Source organism: Coregonus lavaretus (assembly GCF_964263955.1).
Source record: "Coregonus lavaretus genome assembly, chromosome: 4".
NCBI lineage: Eukaryota > Metazoa > Chordata > Actinopteri > Salmoniformes > Salmonidae > Coregonus > Coregonus lavaretus.
In genome coordinates, this window is record NC_139991.1 from 68,143,659 (window position 1) to 68,153,367 (window position 9,709).

The window sequence follows — 9,709 nt, forward strand, 5'->3', positions numbered from 1 at the left end:
TGTAAATAGAATCAGATGCATTGCCTCAGAGGTACAGTAACATATCTATCACTGTTGTGTAACATAAAAGTGGCGATGCTACAGTAATAGGTTTGAAATTAGCCTAACGCCGGTCATGACAGAACTGTGTCTCTGACCTCTGGACTTGGGTGTCTCACAGTTCCAGACACACACATTCATTACAACGTCCTCATTCACATATAGAAAAAGTGTAAACTCACAATTTCTTTCATATCTTAAAAATGAGATACTGTGGATATTCATATAAAAATAGTATGATAAGTTCAACACTTTTAAAGACACTCACAAAGTAATGCAGGCGGATAAAACATGGAACTCTCTTTTTCTCTCTCTCAATTCAATTTCAATTTAAGGGCTTTATTGGCATGGGAAACGTATGTTAACATTGCCAAAGCAATGTCTCTCTCTCTCTCCAACCTACAGCAGAGCAGAGGTCATCATTACAGATGTATTGGACCTCCCCTCACTCTCCCCCTCCCTTCTCCCTCTCTTCTTCTCCCCCTCCCTCCTCCCTCTCTCCTTCCCTTCTCCCTCTCTCCTTCTCCCCCTCCCTCCCCTCCCGCTCTCCTTCTCCCCCTACCTCCTCCCTCTCTCCTTCACCCCCTCCCTCTCCCCTCCCTCCTCCCTCTACCCCTCCCTCCTCCCTCTCTCCTTCTCCCCCTTCCTACTCCCTCTCTCCTTCTCCTTCTCCCCCTCCCTCCTCCCTCTCTCCTTCTCCCCCTCCTCCCTCCTCCCTCCCTCTCTCCCTCCCTCTCCCCCCCCCCCCCTCCCTCTCTCCTTCTCCCCCTCCCTTCTCCCTCTCTCCTTCTCCCCCTCCCTCTCTCCTTCTCCCCTCCCTCTCTCCCCCTCCTGGTTGAGAAGTGTAAATAAGTTGTCATTAGAAAGGTGGTGATCAGCAGAGAAGATACTCTGTAGTCTCTGTAATCGCCAGTAACGACACTGGAGCTGATAAGAACTCCACGGGGGAAGACAACAATACAGACCCCCATTTCCACCTCTTATCTCTGGGACACCACATCCAGGAACAGAAACTGGCTGGTACTATAGCTGGGCCGGGTGGGCTTGTGGATTGGGAAATGTTTTGGCAAAAGCCTGGTTGTCTGAGGAAATAAAAGTAACCACTGGGAAATTAGCCAAATAAGATGATGGGAAATGATCTGGTGATTTCCCAAACTTGAGTTTTTTTGGGGGGGGAGAAATACCAGTCCCAAAATGTTTAGCTTGTCAGCACTCAAGTTTTCAAGATATGTAACTTTCAAAATACAGAAATCATCCCCGTATGATGCATTTTGCATCATCATATGGTAATTTTTTTCATTTCACTTCACCAATTTGGACTAGTTTGTGTATGTCCATTAGATGAAATCCAAATAAAAATCCATTTAAATTACAGGTTGTAATGCAACAAAATAGGAAAAACGCCAAGGGGGATGAATACTTTTGCAAGGCACTGTATGACCCCTGACCTGTGCTATAAAAACAAACACACATCACACAAGCCAGCACACACAGAACATGTCTGAAGTTGACCGCAATGGATTCACACGCACAGAAGTTACCAAACACGGCAGACACCTCTGAACCTACTTCAAACGTTCCGACAATAACTTTCATTTTGACAAGTTTTACACAGTAAAATTGACACTTTCGGTTGTAGTTCATTATATCAAAGTGACACTAAATCATGTTTTGTATTGTGTTGCTTGCTACAATGCTACTCAATCCGGATGCTACGAGTATCCATGAAAGGCTGTTGTCCTGTTCCATGTTAATAATAGCATCAGTGCACACATAATTACAGCTACATTCTTTCTCCTGGCCAATAAGAACAAAGCGCTTCACTTAGGACCTGCCTGAGTGGGCACCCTGACCTGTTGCCATGGCGAAACCATGCTGACCAAAGCCTAAAAGGGCGGCCTGACATGATAGGCTGTCTCATCCCCACCTCCTACTCACCAACCGGTGTTAACTTACAGATTCTACCACTCATCACAGGAAACTGACCTAGGATCAGAGAAATAGTACATTAGTAAAAAATCCTCACGCCACTGTCCTGTCACGGATTCAGCCGAGGCTGCCCCTCCTCCTTGCTCGGGCAGGCTTCGGCGTTCGTCGTCACCGGAGTACCAGCTGCTACCGATCCATGTATCTATGTTCGATGTGATGTCTTCCCTATTTAACCCTCTGTCTTACACTGTGTGTTGTGTGTGATTGTTATTGTTTCGGCAGTCGTTAGTGTGCGGGTTTGGTGGTTGTTATTTATGATGGTTATTTATGGTGGTTGTCTTCTGATCAGCTCTGTGTCCTGCGCTTGACTTCGCCTACCGCATTTCACTGACGCCCTGACATGTCCAGATAACGTGCACACTATAGAGTGCCTATTGTAAGAACAAATATCAGTTTGAATATGTGTTCAATCCATCAACATTCAAAGGTGAACTGGAGCATATTACACAAGCATATTGTATACAGTCACAACAGATTCCCACATTACCACTGTCCTAGCTGTGCTGTCAGTGATCCCCTCTCAGTCTCCACACCAGACACCTGCAGTCAGTGATCCCCTCTCAGTCTCCACACCAGACACCTACCAGGTGGTCCAGTGGGAGAGGAACATCCAGCATACACATCATCATGGGCTGGACCAGGGCTCGGTGGAGGTTGAAGGGGGACTTGGACCCCATGCTTGGGCTTGGGTAGTGGTAGGGCGCACCTGGCTGGGGCTGTGGTCCTCCAGCTATCAGACCCTACTAGGCATGGAGGTCAAGGTGAAACACTGCCTCCCTCACTGCTAGCTATTGGTGGAGACGAGAGGGCTGAAGCTGAACCAAAGGGATCTCTCCTTATGAGTCTTCTGCTGCACTTTCCTTTATCTGTTTTCCTCAGGTGTTGTTTTCCAAAATGAACGAAGGAAAAAAGTGTCATAAGAAGTCACCTCTTCTCCTACTCAGACTCTCTCTTCTCAGTCTCTCTCTCTCCTTCTCTTTCTCCTTCTCTGTCTCTCTCTCCTTCACTTTCTCCTTCTCTGTCTCTCTCTCCTTCTCTTTCTCCTTCTCCGTCTCTCTCTCTCCTTCTCTTTCTCCTTCTCAGTCTCTCTCTCTCTTTCTCCTTCTCCGTCTCTCTCTCTCCTTCTCTTTCTCCTTCTCTGTCTCTCTCTCCTTCTCTTTCTCCTTCTCTGTCCCTCTCTCTCCTTCTCTTTCTCCTTCTCTGTCTCTCTCTCCTTCTCTTTCTCCTTCTCCGTCTCTTTCTCTCCTTCTCTTTCTCCTTCTCCGTCTCTCTCTCTCTTTCTCTTTCTCCGTCCCTCTCTCTCCTTCTCTTTCTCCTTCTCCGTCTCTCTCTCCTTCTCTTTTTCTTGGTCTTAAAGTTGCTGTAAGATCCTTATGACATGCTGCTACACGTTAGATCCCGTCTCTCCACTACTTTGAGACACACACACACACATTCTAAACCTTAAAGGAGGGCTGGGGTGTAGGAGGCGAATCAGCGAGCAGGTACTCACCACTCCCTTGCTCTCCTCTCTGAACAGCTGCTGATAGAAGGCTATGGAGTGTTACTGGAGAGCTTGTGTGTGTGTGTGTGAATGTTTGTATGAGCCAGGGGCGAGAGAGAGAGGACTATTAATGATTGAGTACCAGAGAGGGAAGAGATGGCTGTCGGCTGAACAGGCTTCCATGTGCTTTCTTTTCCAAGGGACCTCTGTTGCCAAGGTCAGAGGTGATGCTTTGTGTGTGTGTGATCATCTAACATAAACATCTACGACACAACGGACAAATCATGTATGTGTGTAGGTGTGTACCTACAGTGCTGAGGGCCATGGCTGATCAGTTTAAAAGCATTGCTCAATGTATGCAAGAGCATGGAATATATGTCAGCAGGCTCTTTCCACTGCACATAGCACAAAAAGAGCACAGTTTTTCCTGTTCTATGTGTCTCTCTCACATGTAAGGTTACCTGATGGCATGCCTGAACCATAAAACACTACATCAGCCATTGAATTCGGAAGTCACTGTTAAAGTATAATAACACAGGACAAGGTACCTCGCAAATTCACAAATAAGTACATGGAGACACATTTCACCTGTTCTTAAAAATGTTTTGTAAGCTTGTGATGAACGTTAATTCTACACAAAAGCATAACTGGGCCACAACAACAGTCTGGGGTAGAATGAAATATAGGGGTTCATCCGGAGTAGAACGAAATATGGGGGTTGATCTGGGATGTGCATCCAGGACGTCCAGTGCGGAATATGTACAGGGTGGGAACTAGCTCCACAGTGCTATTCAAGCTATGACTCACAGATTTACCACTGACCGGAACTTGATAAATGACTGTAATAAAGGAGGCTTACTCCATCTAAATGCTTTGCTTTTTTGAAAATGTGCCTCTGCCAGATGCTTCTAATGATTATCAGTCTGATATCCCGCCTCGGGGGAAATGGCGACATTAAGAAGAATGCGGTATCACACAGAGACCAGACGCGCTTTCTTGTCACATAACAAATGTCAAATTCCCTCGCTGGATGATAGCTATCAAGTCTGACGCAAAGCCGGTTGTCAGGATTGTGTTTATTCACCGTTCATCAGAGCGTGAGGTAGCAGTACGAAGCCAAACAAGGTTTGACGTCAGAGAGTCAGTGCCAAGGAGCATGGGGATCAAGGGATAGACGGCAATTATGACGGGGAGAGCGAACTAAACGGATAGCTGGGGTGAATAGGTCAAAGAATGAAGTGGATATATAGAGAGTTTATGGACAGAGATAGTAATTGGTGGACAGAAGAAAATATGTATGTGGAAGCAATCCGACGATGGCGGTGAAATGCATAAACTGACAGTAAATAAAGTGCACACAAACAAAGGATGGATGAGAACGCAGACAAACCAATTAAAAACCAAGGGTGGAGACAAAGAGCTTGGGGGTAAGACTGAATCTGTGCACCGGGTATGTTAGGAAGCAGCAGCAGAACCCATATTAAGATGCAGAAGCCAAACTCAGCCGACGCCGCGGAGCTTCCGTCGCTATGGAGACCGCCAAGCACTCCTGCGCACTACCAGCCCTGCCCGTGTGAGTTCTGACAGCCGGCCAAGACACCAAGGCACTCCTCCAAGACAGACACGTCCAAAATGGTAAATGTCTCATCCTGCTTTAAATGTTGGTAAATCTCCAAAACCTTTCAGGCAGGTAGCCACCTCTCTTGTCTTGAACATGTTGAACCTGACAAGGAGGGAGTGCTCACTGGACCAAAAGCAAATGCTCCCGGAGCATCAAGGAGAACCCAGAACAAATGTTTATGGAATGTTCTTTAAACCTCTATAACCTACAGCACAAGTAAGATTCTGGCATATTACATAAGTCTACAGTAAAAATAAGTACCATGGGCTAGGAAGACCAAACTGTTTGGGCTCCCATGTCATGTGACAGGGAGTGTGGCAGATCTGGGGTATGTTCACTGGATGATAAGTCAACTCCAATTCCTGTGGGTCATATGCTCGGACCCATATTTATCTCCAGCTCTTTGCCTGATCCCCTTTGGTAGAAAATAAGACCATGGCTCCACCTACACCTATGGAGGTGTGATGATGGTGGTCAGTCACATCTCCATCATCACATGTTTCTATCTGCATTTCACTTGCTGAGTGTGCTGGCCACATCTTCCCCCATCCATACAGAAATGTATAACGTCAACACTAAAAGGAGGATCACATTTAATTGCATGAGGACATGCTATATGCTTCACAACTTAAACCAAAAGTACATTATCACAGTGAGACAGCAGCTTCCTCCAGGGAAGCCCAGATGATGGAGGGATGGAGCAGCGTCCTTCCTCTCTCTGACAGACGACAGGAGACAGAGAGGTGTGTGTGTTTGACCCGCGTCTACTCAACTGGAAGGAGAGAATGGTTGCTGTGTCAAAGAGCAGCTAAACCGGGATTCAACATGGCGTAAAACAAGTGCTAGGCTACACACACCACCTCCTTTGTTTACATACCATCCCTGACTGACCAGCTGCCATGGCAACAAAGTGACCATTCCCTGTCTCCCCTCCTTAAGACACAATAGGCAGAGAGATATTTCTCGAGGCCTCATCGGCAGCCCCGTAATTACAGCTTTGCTATTTACATTATTTTGTTAGAACGGGGACGATGACTTTTTAGCTACAGGCATTTTCCTGTCTCATGTCAACTCTTCGTCATGTAATAAATACTAAGACGTCTGACTAGGCCTATATGACATGCATCCATGTGTTTTGTCTCAGGGAAGACCACTCAGGGGTCCTCCCAGCCGCCTGAGCACAAAAGCTTATCCCTGTTGAGAGGCTTTAAACAATTAACGAGCGGCGCATCTGACTGGCAGAGTGGGAAAACAACTGTCTGTCAGAGGGATGGAGATGGGCTCACAACCAAAAAGCTTCGCAGCCATCTGACGTCCTGATCCCCTGATCCCCACTGTCTCCAGAACAGTCTAACAAGCCGCCCCAGCACAGGGTAGGCCAAAGGTCAGGAGTCAGGTCAGGGATCAAAGGTCAGGGGTCGTTATAGAGGCTGAATGGACACACACAAAACTGCGACAACCCACGGACGTGTCTTGCAGCAACAACAGATTATGAGACTATGATCATCCTTTAAGATTCAAGACTTGACTGACTTGTTCAAAGACTTGAGACGACTTGTGGCTCAATGATTTGAAACTCAACTCAGAGTTGTGCTCAATGACTTGAGACTTGACCCAGAGTCATGGTTGATGACTTGATAGACACAGGATGACTTGAGAGACTTGAGTCTGACTCATCCTCAAATGCTTGAGACTTGATTCTGAATCGTGCTCAAAGACTGGAGACTTGACTCTGGTTCGTGCTCAAAGACTCGAGACTTGACTCTGGTTCGTGCTCAAAAACTTGAGACTTGACTCTGGTTCGTGCTCAAAGACTTGAGACTTGACTCTGGTTCGCGCTCAAAGACTTGAGACTTGACTCTGGTTCGTGCTCAAAGACTGGAGACTTGACTATGGTTCGTGCTCAAAGACTTGAGACTTGACTCTGGTTCGTGCTCAAAGACTTGAGACTTGACTCTGGTTCGTGCTCAAAGACTTGAGACTTGACTCTGGTTCGTGCTCAAAGACTTGAGACTTGACTCTGGTTCGTGCTCAAAGACTGGAGACTTGACTCTGGTTCGTGCTCAAAGACTGGAGACTTGACTCTGGTTCGTGCTCAAAGACTTGAGACTTGACTCTGGTTCGTGCTCAAAGACTTGAGACTTGACTCTGGTTCGTGCTCAAAGACTGGAGACTTGACTCTGGTTCGTGCTCAAAGACTTGAGACTTGACTCGAATTTGCCTAAAGTCACTTATGGACAGGTGTGGCACAGTCTCACCGATTTTCAGTGCAATATAATACATCTATCAGGACCAATCTCTCTCTTTATAGCGACATGTGTTTTGATTAATTGTGGCTATTATTGTGTCATAACTCAATGTACATGTTCTTTGTCTCTGAGACTTTGTGTACCATAGTGAAACAGGGTGGGCTTTGGACAATAACAGCATATATCCTCCCTCTTCCTCCCTCAGCCTTTACTCCCCTCTGTTTACCCTTTCTCAGCCAACCACTGACAGATCCATTGTCGGGTTTCACAACATGCGCATTGAGGAGAAGTCACAGGGTCTGGCGCCAGAAGCTGAAATTGTAGCTCCCAAAAGAGGTTGAGTGGGAGGTTGGAGGTTGGTGCTTTGTGTCCTTAATGACGTATGATATCATGATCACCCTCCCTCTACCTTTCATAGTCTGCAAGTCATCCCACCTGGTCAACCCCTCCATGAATGTTCCTCCATTCGGCTCTCATCACCCTTAATTCAGGACGGATGCTTCCACGCCCTATCCTTGTCCTGTACTGTACAGTACACACTGTCCATGCTGTACGCAGTCATAAAGGATGTGCTTCCTTGAGCCCTCAGCAAGGGAAGCATGGTAGAGGGGAAACATGGCGATAGTGGTTGATGTCATTTATGGGGTTAGCACAGAAAACAGGAGTAAGCTATAAACCAGTGTTTAACCCTGCCAGATACACTTGAGGGGAACATTGCACGTAAACTTTCCACCTGTCTTCATGGGTCCAGTTACACTCACTCACTACTCCAACCTTATATCCATGCATACTTGTACAATGCTATAATTTGCACATAAAATGTGTATCAATGTCGAACACACACACACAAACACACACACTTTATATACAATTATAGCATTGTACAGTTTGATTGGTGCAGCCAGGCATAACCAATCAACTCCATGACCAGAGGGGCCCAGATTCTGATCTACCACCATTATCACACTGAAGAAAAGCATGCCCCACCGCTTCCATAGCAACAAGGGAAAATAAATAAATAATGTCACCGCTATATGTTACCGAAGAGAGGCAAAAATTGGAATGAACAGATATAAATACTCCAAGGCATTAATAGTCTCTACTTTCTACCAGACCAGAATAAAGCTTCAGCAGCTGATGTTGTTGATGTAGCAGAGAATTAAATGTGGTTTTTTTCAATCAAGACAGGGTACATCTGGTGCGTCCAGAACCACCATGCATAGCCAATCAAGGCAACAGCACGGCAGACACGCACATACGCACACGCACACGCACACAAACAGAGCCTCGGTCATGACACTATTGTTAGTGGCATATTACCTGTGTTCTGTTGGGCATTGCCTACCGTTTGTGAGGGGGGTGTAAACCAGGTGCAGCCTATCATTAACTTAGCAACCAAGGGACAGAGGCACAAATGAGCTCAATACTCTGGGGGAGAAGCCTCACCCAGCACTCCATAAGGCCTTTTCAGAAGGAAGGAACAAAGTGAGAAAATGGGATGAGGCACAGAGAGATGCATCCCAATACTATAAAATAGACTCAGCACAGTGATAGTGAATATCATGGATAATAATTGCAAATAGTAGTTGCTACATTATCTTCTCAGTAAACATGTTTTCTTGACTCACATCTCTTTGCCTCATCCATACAGCTAATAACGTAACAGTTGGTGTCAGCAGTGGGATCTAGCACTGCAGGTATAGTCACAACAAATGAAGTACTGATTACAGCCTTAGAAAAAAGGGTTCCAAAAGGGTTATTCAGCTGTCCCCATAGGAGAACCCTTTTTGGTTCCATGTAGAACCCTTTTGGGTTCCAGGTAGAACAATTTTGGGTTCTATGTATAACCCTCTGTAGAAATGGTTCTACATGGAACCCAAAAGGGTTCCACCTGGAACCAAAAAGGATCTACCTGCAACCAAAAAGGGTTCTTCAAAGGGTTCTCCTATGGGGACAGCCGAAGAACACTTTAAGGTTCTAGATATCACCTTTTTTTCCTAAGAGTGTGCTAACTAAATAGGTTTATGTTAGGTCAGGTAAGCTAAAGTGTGACAAGCACAGTGAACCAAGGTTAGGCGCTTGTGGGCAGGAAGTAAAAGGAAACACTTAGTGGGATAAAGGTTTGAGTTAATGGGAGGAAGTAAGAGTAAGAGATCTGAAGTGGCGGGTCTCAACAGGGAAATTAACTCTCTGTCAATGAGGATGTGGGCAAAAGACAATCAAGCCTAGGATTACAGTACAACAGGAGCTTGGAGAGGAGGGGAGAGGATTGAGGTGAATGCGTAAGCATGAAACACACCGAGAATCTCACTGCCGATAGACTGAAGG